The 17903-nt window shown below is 48.5% G+C and overlaps 1 protein-coding gene across 1 annotated transcript in view; it reads left to right on the forward strand.

Annotated features, from left to right (window-relative positions):
* The window catches only part of TWIST2 (twist family bHLH transcription factor 2), a 35328-nt gene extending 18638 nt beyond the window's left edge, over positions 1-16690 (forward strand). Inside the window, exon 2 of the mRNA XM_010082172.1 lies at positions 16451-16690. The gene's annotated coding sequence lies outside the window, so the exon portion shown is untranslated. The remainder of the gene's footprint in view (positions 1-16450) is intronic.
* The last annotated feature ends 1213 nt before the right edge of the window (positions 16691-17903 follow it).

Genomic DNA, 17903 nt, shown 5'->3' on the forward strand with positions numbered 1-17903 from the left:
ACGTGTTACAGAGACAAGTTCCCAACCAGGCACGCAGCTCTGGGTGAGGGTTTCTGTCCTTTCTAGCTGCAGTGCTTGGATTTGGGTAGGGGAAACTTGGGAATTCCTTTCCATCTGCATTTCTTTCTTCTTCCACCTTCAAGGAAAAAAAGCATGTGCCAGAAGAACCAGCCAATCTCCCTGAGCCCACCTCCTAAAACTTAGTTTCTTTCACTCATTTATTGATGTTGATTCAAATAACTCCTGGTTTTAAGCAGCCTTTAAGTTGAGGAACCGATGAGCCTTAGAAACCTGTTTACCTTCCTTTACCTACTAAGAAATACAGCTAATCCCATTGCTAAGAACCGCGCATCAGGTAGCAGACAAGGCTCTCCCCACAAGGCATGATGTCTACAACCAGAATCACTTTGGTTGTCAGTGGTATATCCCTATAGCTGTGCTCCCTGAGAGCTGAACACCAGCTTTACAGCATCACATGTACATATACACACCCCCCAACATGTACCAACACGCACAAGTGCTGTATTACAGGTGCATACGTGTGTAGGGGAAGCATGCAGTGTACATATAGATAAGACACATCTATGCCTGAATAAGGACAGCAACCAGACATTTCAAAAGAAAATAAAAGCACCTTTAACTGGTAAAAACCACAAAGAAGTGAAAAGGGCTTGAATTAAGTCACTACAGACATCCTATACTCCTCCATACCTCCAGTGTATTTAAAGTCTAAACAGGGTATGGGAGATGATCTGCAGAAGCGTGCACACACACTTCTCCAGGCACAAATAGATCAATACTTCCCAATGCCCTACCTGCATTCAACTTGATTTCTTAACAAGCCTTTAAGGCTTCCACCTCCATTACTAGATGTAATACCCAGGTGCACAAACCTCCATGCACAGTTTTAACCTGGGAGGGAAGAAGCTTACAGAAATGTTTTGCTGTACTGCAAACACAAGCCACACGTAAAACTCTGTTGTATAGACCAGAAAAACTGTTTGACACTGGCTGCAAACCCAAGGAGTCAGGCAGGAAACCCACCAGCATCAAGCCCCTGATCCACAGGAGCCCAAGCTTAGCTCAGGTCTGCCCAGCCTAGGACAGCTTGGGAAATTCAGAGAGGAACAGCATTGCCAAAGCCCAAGCACAAAGCCTTTGTTTCCAGCAGATGCAGAGAGCTCCTCTCCCTCCCTGCCCCAGCGAGGGGATTGCATCAGTAGGGCAGGAACACAGGTTATTAGCTCAGTGGGAACCTCACAGAGTTCAGCCTCAAAGGTTCAAACAAGTCCAGCTTACAGCTGGCAAACCTAAACAAGACCAGCCAGCTGGCTTGGAGCTGAGTCATCCGCACTCGTTGGGTTGAAAATGTTGGCTTAACCCATTCATTTAAACACCGAAATCCCAAAAAACCCTGACAAATGGAGATGAGAAAACATCCATCTGCCTTCTGCAGAGTGACAGGCTAGAAAGGGCCATGCAAACCGATTTTCCAGAGCTTTTTCTAGGCTTCTGCTTGCATGCTGCACACAAATCAGCTTCTTGCATTGCATACCCTTCGTGCGTGTGCTAAAGCCCACTGAAGTCAGCGGGGCTCAGGGCACACATTTAGACATCAGGCGCGTGATTAACTGCTCCACTAAATGGAGACAAGCTCAGGACACGCTGACTTTTTTGCTCCTTTAGCAGAGATTTCATCTTTGCATGTTTTTTCCTCCAGGAGTTTGAACTCGCTGGAGTGAGACTGTTTGTTCCCCTTTGAAAAATAGCAGCAAGGGAGCGATCAACTTTGTTTTACCGCTTGTGAGGCCATAAACTCCCATAGTGTGCTGAAAAACTGGCATGAGAGTTCTGAAGTGGATAGCTTATTTATAGGAAGGAAACACAAAGCAGCAACATAGAAAGCTAGTAGACCACAAGCAGAATACACCACCTTGGGTATCCACTCCTAGGTCATGGATGCACATAAAAAAAATTTAAAAATTAGTTAGTCATTGCGGAAGAAATTAAAACCCTCAGGACATTATTTTATGGGAGCGCAGCTCTTGGAGCAGAGCAGTGGGTTGGGCAGCTCGGCACCATCCAGGCTGGAAACGTGTTGCTAAAGGGTTCATGAGTAAGATCGCTGCCTCTCCTGCTTCCTGTTACATTGCTTCCCCGGCATCACCCACGGAACAGTTTCAGGAAAGCCTGTAGAGCAGCTGGCCAACCTCAAGCCGAGTTATAAGCAATGATGCTAACCTTATGAGTCTTGGAAAAATGAGTGATTCACAGCTGCTCAGTGCCCGGACAGGGAACAGTGCTATCTCCTTGGGAGACCACGCTCCCAAAGTAGGAAGGCAACATCAGAAACCACAAAAATCAAAATAAAATATTTCACCCATGACCAGCATCTAGGAAGATTCACAGCCACAGTGTTATTGTCCTCTCCAGAAAGCCGTTACCTTAACTAGGAGCCCCACCACAGCCCAAACAGCTGAAAACCAACCCAGGCATTCAAGCACTTGCTCAGAGCCAGCCAAGAGGCTCAAAGCAAATCAAACAAGCCCCTGCTAAAGCATAACGTACTCAAACAAACAAATACCCCAACACCCCACAGACTCCAAACCCCTGCTAGACATGTAAGCAACCTTATCTTCTGCTGCTTGTCCTGCAAAGGTCCCTGATGCAAATATCCCTGATAACAAAGTGTGTTTGGCATCCTCAAGCAGCAAAAAAGAAGCTAGCAAAGAAATAAAAAGCGGTGGCAGGGCTGCTTACAAACACCAAGGTGGAGGAGGAAGGGGCTCATTAAGCTAAAGAGAGGGAGCTAAAGGGTGAGAGGACTCAGGCTGAACTCTAAAGGGCTGATTGAAAGCACGGGCAATGCCAGCTGCCTGGCAGGTGAAAGCTGTGAGGTATATGAGAAGGGTCATGCGGTGCGGTACTTGCAGCAAAGGCTGGAAGAAATGGCTCAGGAGAGATGCAGGACCCAGGAGGGCTTGTGCCAGGCTTGTGTCTATCTTAATTCAGACCATCCAAGACAAAGAGCCTCTGGGCACTAGCAAATGCAAAGCAAGCTGTGGTCTACCAGCCACATGTATCCAAAGTCACCGTGTTCATTCCCAGCCACGTATGGGGTGTCCCAAAGGTGGATGCTCCTGTACGTGGCTGGGCTGGCCCTGGTACATCGGTCGGTGGCTTTCTCTGAAGCACAGCATGGTTAACATCATCGGCATGTGCTGGGGTGCCTCTCTCGATGCCAAGTACTTCTTACCCCGGCGGGATTTTTTGGCGTGTAAACATGAAACTCCCTCTGCACGAGGGCAACCCCCTGTAACCCCATGGGTTTTAAAGATTTGGGCTATTCTTGCCAAAAAGAAAGATCAGAGTAGCTTTATTGACTGCAGTGGAGTTAAGCCGGTTTATTCCAAGTGAGAATTTGGCCCCTTGACTTCAATGAAGCTGTGTTGATTAATCCCAGATGGAGACCTGGCCTGGTGCAATCCCCTCTGAAAGTCCTGGGAGATTAGTAACACACAGAAACTGAATCACTGCCGTTACTCAGAGCCTGGGGGGGTTATCAAAAACCTGCACCTGCTGGGATGGGGCCGAGCCATTGCCATCACCGACTTTGTGGACCAGTGAGCAAGGGCATGTTCTTCAAACACTGCCTTGTGCAAGGGGGGAGATGCCACAGCAGCACCCTTTCCTCTGCAAACAGCTGGGGGTGGCACCCAGGGTGCCACAACCCGGCCACGTGCTGGGCAAGGAGACAGGAGAATGCTGCTTCTCCGCATTGAGGGCTTTTCGTGATGCTCTGTAAAGATCCGTAACGGTAGAAATTGAGGATTAAATCCCCCAAGCTTCAGGGAATCCACGCCAGCATCCGTTTGCCAGTTTTGCGTAGCAAACACAGCTTCGTGCAGCGAAAGGAAAACTTTCTTCCCTACTCCAAATGCAAAATAACCAGGGTCCTTCTTCAGCAGCCACCTCTCTTAGGGCAGGCAAAATTTTGCTTCTCAGTGTTATAGCTACAAGGACTGTACTTCTAGCAGGGAATGAATCCACTGAAAATGAAAAGCGCTCGACTTCCACGGCAGTTCCTCCAATCCCCCCCCACACATGTGTGCCCATAGAGAGATGGTGAAGCTGTGCTGCATGTTGCAGTGTGGAGAAACACCAGAATAAGCCAGTTCCAAGCTGGGTGTTGATGTTTTTTTGGGTCTCAGGTAGAGTAGACGGTACGTAGCCCACCTGCCCAGCACATTATTCACGCAGAGGTGTTATTCCTGGCTGCAGGATGCCAATGTCTCTCCCCAAATGGATGGCTGGAGTTTCCTCTCTATTTGCTTTGAGGTTGCATCGCACAGGTCAAGGTGACCAAAAAAAAAAAAAAAAAAAAGAGTGTTGTGTGCAGGGGAGGCACGGCATCACCATAGGGGAAAAAAGAACTGCCTAAGCTCACCATTCGCTCTCTCTGGCTCTGCCTTCCGAGCATTTCTGAAGTCAGACATCTGGAGCGTGATGTAATGTGGAGATTGATCGGCGGCAGCACACGTACAGCTGCACACATCTGGCCTACAGGTGTTTCGGCTGCTATTTGTCAGGGACTGTACCGAACATTAAAAAGCACCCTGAGTCCATCAGGAAATCATACCTGTCCCAAGGATTGTTCACAGAAGCCCCCAAAATGCCATCGACTTGATGCAAACCGTTTTTAGTGGGTGGCCCCAGGTTTTTTTGATTTTTTTTTTTTTTTTTAAAGCAAGGGGTTTAAACCATAGATGCTTTTAAAGCAGGGTTGTTGTCATTGTTACTAATTCCACTGGCATTAATCTGGTTGATTCAGTCATAACGGATGGCCGCTATCATCTACTTGCTGATTTACTCGTAGGAGTCAACGTTATTACAGAGTCTTTGTGCTGCACGGATGGGAAAAAGCTGGGGCTGTTCCTCCTTGTGCTCAGCTACGTACGGGCACAGCAAGGCTTCCTCCCAAACTGCCTAATCTCAACAGAGCAGGGACTGCAGTGGAGAAATAGGTGAGAAAGGTCATATCCGTGGGGCAAGACCTGCCGGTGCCCAGTCTTGGAGCCAGAGAACGATGCTTTTTGCTTTGGGCAGGGATGCTGCCACTCATGAGGTTTGCAAAACTGCAGCTGAAGACTTGCTGCACACAGGAAAAAATCAGGAGGGCAAGGAAACTGCTGGCTGGGCAGGCCAGAGAGAAAGAGTTCCCTTGGAAAAAGAATAAAGCTGCAGATGCATGTATTTATTTTTAGAGGTGTTTTTCCTAGAATTTGTATTATTTTGGCAAAAAAAATGCAGGGGGGGCAGGAGAAAAGGTTTCCCTTTGTCCAACACTCTCTGCTATTCTAAAATGGGGTGGAACAGAAGAGGGGTTTTTTTTACAGCCCATTTCATATCTCAGTTGTGTTTATCCCTGTAGAGACAGCCAGGGATCAGAGATGCATTTCACACCATGCTGCATGTGGCACTAGCTGCCCAAAGCCACCATCTTCAGATATTTCCAAGGGGAAGAAGAACCATGTTCCTATTGATATTTTTCTCCCAGCCAGCCTTAACCAGCCTACAATTACCCAGATGTCTTCAACTCCAATATATTTTACTTTCCAAACAGCTTAGCGCAGATACACGGTCCATCACCGTAGCCCAGCTGATGACACAAGTCATTAGGTTGTAAAAAGTCATGCAACTGTCTCTTAAAATAAATTAACCTTAGCTTGCAGGCTGTGTTTGTACAGGGTGGGATTTGCACCTGGCTTTTGCTGTGAGCATCTCGGTAGAAGCGTATGGCCGGTCCATCACAACCTTGCCCTCCTTACCTGCTTTCTGTGTAACACATTTCCATGTGGGTGTGCTTTTCAGGTGGGGAGAACTCAGTGCCTACCCAGATTTGCAGCCGGAGCCCGTATTGATCTGAGAAGCCCAGAGGCTGGAGGATGGGGGACTCAGGAGGCAGATGAAGATGTGAAATCATAGAAACATAGAATGGTTTGGGTTGTAAAGGACCTTAAAGCCCATCCAGTTCCAACCCCCTGCCATGGGCAGGGACACCTCCCACTAGCCCAGGTTGCTCAAAGCCTCATCCAGCCTGGCCTTGAACCCCTCCAGGGATGGGGCAACACCAGCATGAGGCTCACTGGCCTCAGAGACACACATCTGCATCTGTGCTACCCCTCCTCCCCAACCCCAGCTATTTCACTTGAGCTGCCCAAGAAGTACATCTCATTCCCTACCTTTTATCCCTCTCCCTGCTCCTTTATTCCCCATCTTTCTTGCACAAAGCCCCCAGGTTCTCACGTCAGTGTCTCTGGGGTGAGGAGATGAGCCCAATGGGCTTTCTCCGCTGCTCTGTTAGCCAGGGGTGGCTGGTGGGGGCCGGCTCCCTTCCTGTCCTCCTTTGTCCCCAGCCGCTGACTTTCCCTGGCCACTTGCCCATTCCATGGATGGGGAGATGCTGGTGGGGTCCTCCCCCAGCACTTGTTCTTCTGAGCCACCCACGAGGCAGCTGGGCAGAGCCAAGGATAGAGCTGAGCCGGTCCTTTCCAAAAAAGTCGAAGCAGCCCTGCTTTTTCCTGCTCCAACTGCTCATTAGCAGCTTCCGCCTCTCGGCAATTTTGAGCCGCGCTTTCAGTGATGTGCTGCCAAGATTTTAACAAGGGGCTCCCACAAACCTACCTCCTCCGTCAGCTGCGATGGACCCCACCGCCCCACAGAGGCCAGTGCTCAGGCTGGGGGAAAGGTTCGTTTTTTTTTTTTGTTTTTTTTTTTTTGGGGGGGCAGTCCTCCCTGTTTAAAGCTTTTTTTGTTTGTTTAATTTTCTGGGGAGGGAGGAACACAGCACCTTGGACTGACGGTGCAGAGCTTGCTGCAGAGAGGCAGGACATAACACAGAAAAGTCCCAGCAGCAAAATGCTTCTTTGCAGAGCTCTGGCTTCTCCTCCCTACCTTGAGGCCAGTCCCCGGCCACTGATTTTATCTGGGCTGGAGCAATCAGCTACAAGCTGAGATGGCAAAGAAGTGGCGTTTGGGGGTTCCAAAGGGCAAGTTTTTCCATGGGAAGTGGTTGAGCTCCCAAGTTTCTGGGTGTGATGGAGACCACCTGGGCTTTCTTGTGTTGATCACAGAATGCTTTGGATTGGAAGGGACCTTCAAGATCATCATTTTCCAACCCCCCTGCCATGGGCAGGGACACCTTCCACTAGCCCAGGTTGCTCCAAGCCTCATCCAGCCTGGGCAGGAATGTTGGTGGGCAGGGGTGGGCTATGGTGGTTGGCATCAGGGCAGAGCTGGTTTTCCAAAGGAGCTCTGAGCTTCCCACAGGTCCAGGATGGGGCTGCACCAGCCCTTCAGATGCTCTCTTTGGTGAGCATCTCTTCTTCTTAAGTGGAAAGGAACTGAAGCCCCACAGAAAGCCCAACAGCTGCGTTATCAGGAGCTAAGGAAAAATGGAGATCAGAGCATCCAGGAGTGTTAAACTTGTTTGTGAGAGTCACAGCCTCCTCTGGTACCAGAGATACCTCTTTTGGTCCAGGTAGTTTGGTCTTGCAGAAATACGCCTGAAGCTGGAAGAATGGGAAAGTTGATTTTCCACCTTCAAATAGGTGCAAGAAGGTCAGCTGCATAATAGACACCAAAATCATAAAGTATGTGGTAGTCAAAAGCAGTCAACTAACTGCTGATTAATATGTTAATGGATAAGCCCACAGGTCATAGATTAATAAACCAGTTTTAGGTGCAGATCATTCAGGTCAACACAGCAGCGTCAACTGCACGAGATCTACACAAGCAAATGGCAGCTTATGAACTTCCAAAATGTCAGTTTTCCACATCTTGTTAATTTTTTTTTTTTTTAAATTAAAAAACCATTTGGTGAAAAGGAAATTAGAAATGAACAGTGACATTACTAATCTGGATTTGAGCACCTCACAGGTCTGATGTGGTCCAGAAGAGCATGCCGTGACATCTACTCTATAAATAATGTCTGTTTAGATGGGTGGCCATGGGCACCACTGAGCTTTTGTGGAGCAGAGTGAGGAAAAAAAGAAAAAAGGATTTAAAGTAAGCTTATTCAGTCATTTCAATCAATATCGGCTGCTCACTGAGATTAGACTTATTTTGAAAAAAATAGAATTGGTCCACTTGTCTCTGCTGTGGGTAGTTAGTTATGGTGGTCGGTCCGGTCCCCGGGCTCGCGGGTGTGCTCCATCCTGCTCCACCAGCCAGAACGAGACACAGGCAGGAGGGACCAGGGCAACGGGTTCTCCAGTTGGTTTATTTTTTTGGCCTTGTCTCTTTAGGATCTTTCATCGCCAGAATTTTTTCCCGGACTGTGAGTTGTGAGCAAGCTATGAGCCTTTCTAGATGGCGGGCAGGATGTGCTGGGGAGATAGAAACAGTCTTCGAAGAGGCAGAAAAAGCCTTAAATCTCCTTTTTTTCTGCTGCCACATCCCCATCAAACAGCCAGTTAAGCTCCCGATAACAAACCGGAGAGCCGCCGGATGCAGGGAGGATGTTTTTCCCTCGGACCAGCCATGGGCAGATAAATCCTCCGAGGTCTGCAAAGCCTGGGGTAAATTAGATTAGAGGCGTTCCTCTAGACGGCGAGGGGTACATTTGGCAATAGCGGGGGGGGGGGGGGAGTCGTGTGGATCAAGGGCGGGGGGGGGGGGGTGCTGCTGTAGCTCAGGAATGAATAACTGCAAGGAATATGTTTTTAAATGGTTTTCCAGCTGTAAGATGCACATAATTGTGGCTTTCCTTCATCTGGGAGACTTCAAGAGTGGATGGTTGATAAGGGTTCATACCAGCAAAGGCAGAAAAACACAAGCCAGGGTATCTGGTTTCAGTCTGTCCGTACCCGCAGCATTAGATCTGATTTTGGCCCTCTCTCCCTGCCCTGCGTGTACACAATTATCTGAATTCCTTTCTCCGCTGCTTCCTCCCTTCTGAAGCCTTGCTGCCTTTTCCATTGCTTGAGGGATGGCCGCATGTTCGGGCTCTCTCCTTTCCCAGCCCACGGAGGGGTCTGTGCCTTGGTTGCACGGACCAGCACTCCCCGGAGGGCAGAAAGCAACCTTGAGGATGGGAGTTTATTCCCCATCTCCATCTTTTTAGCCTTTTATGGTGGGAAAAGCCCTAAAAATCAGGGGATTCCCGCTATTTGAAGGTGCTGCTCCTGTGTGCCTCAGTTTCCCCTTTGTGCCTCACCTCTGGTCAAGTTCTGAAAGAGGTCCCCAGCCCCTGGCACTGCAGCTGGGGATCCCCAGGGACAATTGCACAACCGGGTACGGCTGTTTTCCCCAGAAGATGTGTGGGCAGCAAGGTAGGTGTGCTCCAGGACACGCTGTGTCCCACCTCATGCTGCCGCCAGCTCGTTTTCCCCAACCTTGGGAAATGGCTTTCCAAAATACGGCTCTCCTGCCTGCTCGGGGGATGCCACACGCTGGCTTCTCCCATGCAGAAGGGCACGAGCTTACCTGCTCACAAAGGTCTGCTGATGTGAAGCAATAATATGGTATTTTTCCTAAAAAGTCACTTTTTTGCCCCATGCAAATCACCAAAAAAAAAGTTTTAAATTCGCAGTATACACGACCGTCCATTTTGCTGACAACTCCATAAGATTATTTGAGAATATCCTTTTTGTATGGATCCAGCCAATGCCTGTGAGTGGAGTTTTATGCAGGCTATATGCGTAACACCCTTTCTTCCTTTCACTTTGCCATAAAAAAATACTAAGCAGCTATTAAACCATGCATAAACACAAACACAGCATGTGCAGATAGAGTTTTCCCATCCGTAAAGAGAAGAGAAACACGTTTCCATAAACACACCTAAAAATCTCAGCTGAAATTTTCCATGTGTTTTAATTTGGTGTTTTTAGCCTTTTTGATACAAGTTTTACATTGAAATTTCAGCATGGGAATTGCCAAATTGAAAAGCCTTTGAAAATTCCTCTAGTGTCATCGGGTGGAGGTGTTCCTTCCCAGGAGGGCTCAGTGGGGTTGTGGGCACGGCAGGAGAGAGGCAAGGCAAGGGAAAACCAACTCCAGGTCCTCCAGGTCCAGGTGGGACACATCTTTGCAAGTTGGGCGATTCATACGCTGCCTTTCAGCTTTTCCATCTGCTGCCGTCCCAGCTTCCAAAATCCAGTCATGGGGAAGCCTTCAGCATTTTGGAGCCTGGCTGTTTTCCACTCTCCTCGTGCTCCGAAACAGCTGGACCATGTTTGCCTAGGCTCCAGAAAAACAAAAACAACAAGAAAGAGGAATCACCGTTGGGCATGGAAAATTTTCAGCTCAAGCAGCATACATTTTCAGAAGGTTTTGAGCAGATTAAAAATAAAAAACCAAAACCAAACCACGGGATGCTGGAAGGCAAAGCATACAAACCTCACCATGGATATTATGACTGATACTTGCCATATGCTTTTTTTAAAGCACGTCATTCCCAAGGCAGCTGGGAGTGATGGTTCCCAGTTCACCATGCTCAGGAATGAGCAAGGTTAAGGGTTTAACTGGGTGTGTTTGTTAATTAGCACATAAACCTAAAGCACCCCATCTGGGGACTCTGCCCATGATGATGACAACCCTTGCCAGGCTGGGTGATTTCTTTGCCCCCAGCAAGATCATCCCGGGTGTCCCGGACTTTAGGTTGCCACATAGGTCTTAATGGCAGTGAGATCTGCGGTTGAGTTAGGCGGCAGGTGCTGGGGACAGATGAGCACAGGGTGCTCTCTGGAGCCCAGGTTGCCTTCCATGGCTGTGTCATAGAATCATCGAATGGTTTGGGTTGGAGAACCATCCAGTCCCAGCCCCCTGCCATGGGCAGGGACACCTCCCACTAGCCCAGGTTGCTCAAAGCCTCATCCAGCCTGGCCTTGAACCCCTCCAGGGATGGGGCATCCACAGCTTCTCTGGGCAACCTGGGCCACTGCCTCACCACCCGCAAAGTAAAGAAATTTTCCTAATATCTCATCTAAATCTTCCCTCTGCCAGCTTAAAGCCATCACCCCTCGTCCTATCCCTTCCCCCCGATGAAGAGTCACTCCCCATCTCTCCTGTAGCCCCCTTTCAGCACTGGGTCCAGCCCACTATCCCAGTAGGCAGGTGAGACGGGACTTGCATGGCTAGAAAAAACCCAAATTCAGCCTTTCTGGCCATGAGACATTGAGATCCCTCCTCTCCTCCACCTTGGCATTTTCTAATCTAAAAAAGAACAACCCCATTTCTGGAGCTGCTCGCTCTGGCACATCAATAATTCACGCCAGCCTATGCTGACCTTTTCTCTCCGAAGGCACGGGGGCTGCCACGTGCACCCCCAAGTCACGTTTTGCATTGTTGCCCGTTGTTTTTCCCCGTCCCCGTTGCCTACGGGGCAGGACGCACGCAGCGCTTGTGCGGTGGGCGGGCGTACCGGGGGTATGACATAATGCAATAACCCAACGAGCCGCATTTATTTCTTTTGAAAAAAATATTAAGGGCAGCTGCTACTCAGCGCCGACTGAAACATTTTATTAGTTTTTCTAAAGCGGGAGTGTCCCCTTTTGTGTTGTAACCCAGCATTGCTTGAACCCGGTGGTTGGAATATTCCTGAATAACTTATCCACATTGCATTTTCCTCCTCTTGATAAATATAGAGAGGCTCTCCAGTCCTGAAGGTACACACCTGGGCAACAACTGGAGAGGTCACAGCCTGACATGCTTGCTCTGCCCTGTCTTGCGTTATCTCCAAGCAGATCCAACTCAACTGAGGACTACTTCTTCCCCATTCACCCTGTAACACTCCTGTAACATCTTACCAGCTATTGTGCAGCACCTAGCACAATAAAACCTTAATTAACAGCACGGATGAGGACCAGTGATAGCCTGAGGAGACTTTTGTCATGTTTCCCTATATTAATCCTTTCTGGTTATTCTCATTCTGGATGGATGGCTTTCGAGACGGTGGCAATGGGAAACTCCAGCTGAGTTTGTTCGGTGCTTTCTCATCGGCTGGTTTAACATTTGCTTCCTTGGGACAATGGCAAAGCTCTTTTGTCACCCATCCCCAGCAATGCTGCTCCCTGCTCCCAACCTCCCCAGCCGGAAAAAAAAAAAAAAAAAAAAAAAAAAAGCAGCCTTAAAGCTCATATCTCATGAAAATGAATGTTGTGATGATGCTTAAAGAGCAGGCGCAGGCTGGGGAGGGAGGTTTCAAAGGAGGCATTAAAACACAGCAGCTGGGACTGTGCGGAAGGCAGCAGAGCTGCCGGGATAACGTGGACCCATGGGGCAGCCCCACGTGTGGGGATGGTGAGGAGTGTGCCCACTGGTGTCACTTATAAGAAACTGGTTATTGCAATTCCAACTCCTTTCAGCAAGGACGCTTGCTCAGAAACCGCATCCGCTCCGGACATGCCTGAAGGCAGCATCCGTCAGCCCAACAGAGTGGAGCTGGGCTCTCTCAGCTTTGACCCATGCTGGTTTTTTCTTCCTCGAGTTGAAGGGAAAGGTGGGGAGAAAAGAGTCTCCTAACTTCTCAGTGGCTGCCGAAATCAGTGCCAGCTGGCGCGAGGCGAGTCGCTGGTGTGTGCCGCACCCCGCCGCCACTCACACCCCACATCCCCCCGCTCACCGCCTGACCCCAGCCTCAAACACAAGGCAGGAAGGTGGGTCAGTGCCCCCCTGGTAGGGATTTCAGCTGGCCAAAGCCCATGTGGATGGAAGGAGAGAGGCTGGGCCCCAGAGGCAGAAATGTTTTTTTTACATTCCCAACTTTAAAAGAAGTTGAAAAATCATCCTTTAAAAAAAAAAAACCCAAACCCAAAATAAAAGAAAACTCAAACGGTTTTGCCACATTTCTTATTTCATTTTGCACTCTTGGTCATGTTATGGAAATTATTTTAATCCCTTTGTAACCAAAACCATGCCTAATCCTATATAAGCAAGGATTATGGGAACTTGTTTCAAAATTTCCTGCAACCGAGGCTCTGCTCTTGCTGCTGCCTTCCATCGAGCCTGCAGCTCAAGCTCTTATGGTTTCCATGCTGTGCTCTTGGGCTCCTCATGGGGTTGGGGAATGCTCCTAAAGCAAGGAAAAAAATCAAGCAGGAAGCCCTCAACCCACTGTACAGTGGAGATTGCATTGGGTCTGTGATATAGGGGTGCATAGCAACTATATTCTGTGTTACAAGCTACAGGGTAAGAGAAATGCTTGGAAACCATGTTGAGCAGAGAGCATCACCAAATATCATCTCTCAGGCCAGTATTATGCCCTTCAGCTACACCTTGGAGAATCACAAGGCGCCTTATGGGCACCAGTTGATTAAATCCCACATGCACTGTAAGAGAAGAAGGGATGTACAGCAATTTCCCAGCCAGGGAAACTGAGGCACGTGCAGGGAGAGCAATGACATAGCGAACCTGGGCATGAGCTGGGATTAAAACTAAGTTCTCCATGTTCCTGCTCTGCTACCGCACCATCTTAGCACCTTAGCGCCAGGAAGAAACTCTGCCCCCTCCTCGTGACATCTGCTATGGCTCTTGCTACTTAAGAGTAAGTCCCATAGATCCATACCTCTGCCACAGGACACCTGCATTTTTGGGGGGGTTATTATGCATCTTCCTCAGCCAGGAGCTGATCCTCCCTCACCCTGCAAGGCTCAAACTCAATTTCTCCAATACAGGTAGCTCTTTTTTAAGGAAACTGAGAAGCCCTGGATGTCTCTTCACCTTAATGAAGCTCCGCATGGGATGCTCTCAGGTTTTTTTAAGCACAGTACTACTCTGCTTGAGTGACCTGGAGGGAGTAACTGAGGAGGAACAGGCCGGGTGCAGACATCACACAGCTCATCACTGTTTCACCTGCAGTGGACATGTTTCCACCCATCCCACCACTGAAGCACTTCCCTCTTTTCTGTAGCTTACACAACACCGCTCGCTCACCCTCCCCTCTCCTGGGGATGGGGGAGAGAATTAAAGGGGTGAAGGGAAAAGAGACTCGTGGGTTGAGATAAGAACAATTTAATAACTAATCTGCAATAATAATGATGATGACAATGATAACAGTAATATACACAACTATAGAAACGAGTGACACACAGTGACACTGCTCACCGCTTGATGGCCAAGGCTCAGCCCGTTCCCAGCCAATGATCCCGGAGCAGGGAGAGTCCTGAAACCACAATCCTGGAACGGAGATAAGAGCCTGACTGTCCAAGACCGAGAGCTGACTGAGGGAGGGAGATGACCCTGGGAGAGGTACCACCTGGAGACAGAGCTGACCTGGAAAGAGAGAGATCTTCTGGACACCCTCTCATCTCTCTTCTGGCCATTCCATGCACGATACGGAACAGACCATCGGCCAGTTGGGGTCTCAGGCCTAAACCTGAGGTCGAATCCTGGGCTGGTCACAGGGGCTGTGCTCCCTCCCAGCTTCTCCTGCCCCTGCAGACACGGGCACAGCAGAGAAGCTGGAAAGTCCTTGACTGTCCTGGCAGCAGCTCTGCCCATCAGTGTGTGATCAGCTTCTCCTCAGCACAAACCCAAACAGCCTCACACTGGCTGCTGGGAAGAAAGTTAACTCTGTCCCAGCCCAAACCAGGGCACTCACGCAACAAGCAGACGCCCACCTCCTCCCATTACCCTTCATGTGTTTCCAAACTTGATGCTTAGAGGCAGATTTTCAAAAGCAGTCAGCACCCAACATCGCAAAGTATGGTCATCATACTGCGCCATCAGCTGGGATAGGCTGCTTTAATGTGCAGTGAGCAATCACAGAAAACAGAAGTGGAAATAACCCACCTCATCTGGTCCTACCAGGGCTGGTCCCCATCTGCCCACCATCACCCTGGCCTGTGGGATGGGACAGGACGGGTTAATCGCTGGGAGCACAGGAGGTGCTGCTGTCCGTAGGGTAGATCTTGCTCATTCATCTTGACCTAACTGGGTAGCCAAAACACCCTGTTAGCACTGAGATGCTGTGAAATTCCCTTTTTTCCAGTTGGCCGAAGCCAAAAGAGCTGCTGGAAACCAGAAAGGACCAGTGGAAATGAGATCCTGCGCTGCAGCGGCGGCCAGAGCAGGGCAGCTCACCCAGACAGAGGCTTGCAAAGCTTTGTGCTGACCTCTTCAGTCTTGGGTGGGATTTAAAAAAAAAATAAATAAAAAAAAAAATCAGTGGAAATAGAACAGCTCAGCGTTGCTTTCCGCTTGGTTTCACCTTGTTTTACAGGGCAGAGGGGAGCGGGACATGGTGATTTGCAGTTGTAGCATCCTCCCTTGCTGGAAAAAAATATTTTTAAAAAGAGAAACTGAGCTTAAAGGCTCACACAGAAAAATCACTCCATGGTATCTTCCTCCTCCCTGCATTTCATTTTCCTTTCCCAAGTCCCTCCCCGGCTAGGGCTGCGGTGACACGAGGGACAAGCCAGCCCGGCATCTGCCCGATGTGTGGACACACAAACCACCGCCACTCGCACACACTGAGCAGCTAAGCGTTCCTGAGCGCTCCTGGGCAGACTGTCAAGTCCTGAGCTGGTCTGCAGAATGTGGTTGTAATTAGATAATTAATAACTTCGAGAAGGAAAAAGGAAAGGAAGTCAGCTAAACGGAAGCTTTCCTTATTGGGAGGAAAGAATTATATCTGCTTTTTGATATATGAGCTGAGGTGGCTTTCTGCATGCAAAACCAGCATCTCGCCTGCAAAGCCAGCCCTCCCCCAAGTCAGACAGGATGTCCCCTGGGCACTGAGTTTGTCCCACCAGCCCGCAGAACAGCAGCAGCAGGTTGCTGGAGATCAGAGCCAACCCCGCAGGTAACGGGGCTCCCTGACATGTTGCTGCATCCCGTCACATTCCGATAAATGGGGATGTACAGCGTTGGGTCACCAGAAACCATGGGGTTTAGCACAGCATCCCTTGGGGCTGGAGAAGCTGCTGTCAGCATATGGACTTTTTGATGGATGCATTGCTCCTGCCTACGGATTTACTATTTCACAGCACAACGCAAAAAAGGCATTACCAGACTCTAAACTTAGGCTATACATCCAAAAGTCAAAGGAATTGTTAAGTTTAGGTTGATTTTTTTTTCTTCTTTTTCCGTTTTGGATGTGCTTAGATATTGCATTAAGGCGTTACCCCGGGATGGAAAGAAAATGTATTAATTTCCAGCAGGGTTTGCCTGACTTTGCAGAAGGAGCTGAGACTCGCCATGGGTGGGGTTCCTAAAGCCCATCTCCAACGTCTGAGCATCCCATCGCCCCGTGCCACTTGCTCCTGGGGCGCTGGATCTTGCCCAGAGGCTGGATTAACGCTGCTGGGACCAGAGGCAGGTTTCAACACGTGATTCGGGTTCTTCCCCAGCCACAGCCTTGATTTAGAGTTGTACAAGACAGCGTGTCTCAGAAAGATGTCCTGTATTCCTTGTATTTGTTTTTCTTTTTTTTTCTTTTCTTTCTCACTAGACTGTCCAGTGTCTGAGACTGAAGTGGAATTGGGATGTATCCAAGTTTGTAGCTTCTGAAACCTTAACAACCTCAAGTAAACTGGTCCAAAAGACCCCTCTTGACCTCCCGCGCTCTGAACTCTTGTGGAGCACTTAGACTGAGCAGAGAACAGCACCAAACCTAATGGTCTGCAACTTCGCAACATCTCTCCCCAAGCAACCGACCAAAGAGAAAAGAGAAGCAACATTCCTGGTTGTTTGTTGTTGTTGGGTTTTGTGTGTGTCTGTCTGTGAGTTTGGTTTTATTTCTGACCTTTTTTTTTTTTTTCTGAAAAATCTTAATTCAGGAATACATTTATGAGAAATCTTTGGGTTCAGATTTTACTTCCCCTTAGCTGTATTTTTTTTTGTCTATTTTTATAAATTCAAAACCTGATTTCTTGTACAGTAATGTCAAAACTGGACCAAGGCTCTCAAAAAAAAAAAAACGGGAACAATGTCCTCAAAAAAAAAAAAAAAAAAAAAAAAAAAGAAGAAAAAAGCCCACCATGTCCCCAGCTCCCTGCATGATTTGTTTCAAGTACAGCCTGGATTACAGACTGCCCTCCACACTCTACCGCCTCTTCCTTATTGCTCCATGATTTGCTACCGCTCACCCTGCCTTCCCTTTTTTTTTTCCCTCCCCATTTTCTGTTCCAGTGTATATGTTGCTTATTTGTTTTATTTATTGAGATATTTTTAAGGAGCTAAGAGACTGCAATGTCGCTGTGTATACTGCTTCTCTTGCCAATAAAAATAAAGATGTCATGCAGCTACCGGGGGTATGAGATTTACATTCTTGACTGCACAGCTCCAAGCAGAAGCCAAGCCGCTTCCTTGCACCCCATGATGTTTCCACACTCAACGATTTGGCAAAAAATCTGTTTCCCGGGGAGTGGGTGCAGAAGGTATTAGCATCACTTGTCTGGGCTGACGGCTGTCTGCATGTGCCAGGACGAGTTGCTTATTTAGGGTGGGACCTCTGCAGCACCGTGGTCTCCAACGTGTTGCTCCAGTGGCTTCTGTTCTCAGCACTAAGCAAAATGCAACACATCTCGGTACGCACCCAACCCAACCCTTGCCTTTGGCTAGAGTCACACCAAGTTGGGCTCCATCACACTTGCTGGTGGAAATGCTGAGGGCAGGTGTTTCCCAAAGAGCAGAGGGGCTGCACACTGCCGTGGGAGATGCTGCACGAACACAGGGTGATGTAAAAGCTGTGTCCACCCCTTTGCAGTGGGTTTTATTTCTGATTTTTTTTTTTCTCCTGAAAAATCTTAATTCAGGAATACAATTATGAGAAATCTTTGAGTTCAGATTTTGCTTCCTCTTAGCTGAATTATTTTTTGTTATGGTTTGGGCTTTTTTTTTTTTTTGTCTGTTTTTAAAAATTCAAAACCTGATTTCTTTTACAGAAATTTCAAAACTGAACC

The sequence above is a fragment of the Pterocles gutturalis genome, unplaced genomic scaffold (genome assembly GCF_000699245.1).
Source record: "Pterocles gutturalis isolate BGI_N339 unplaced genomic scaffold, ASM69924v1 scaffold13199, whole genome shotgun sequence".
Taxonomy (NCBI): domain Eukaryota; kingdom Metazoa; phylum Chordata; class Aves; order Pterocliformes; family Pteroclidae; genus Pterocles; species Pterocles gutturalis.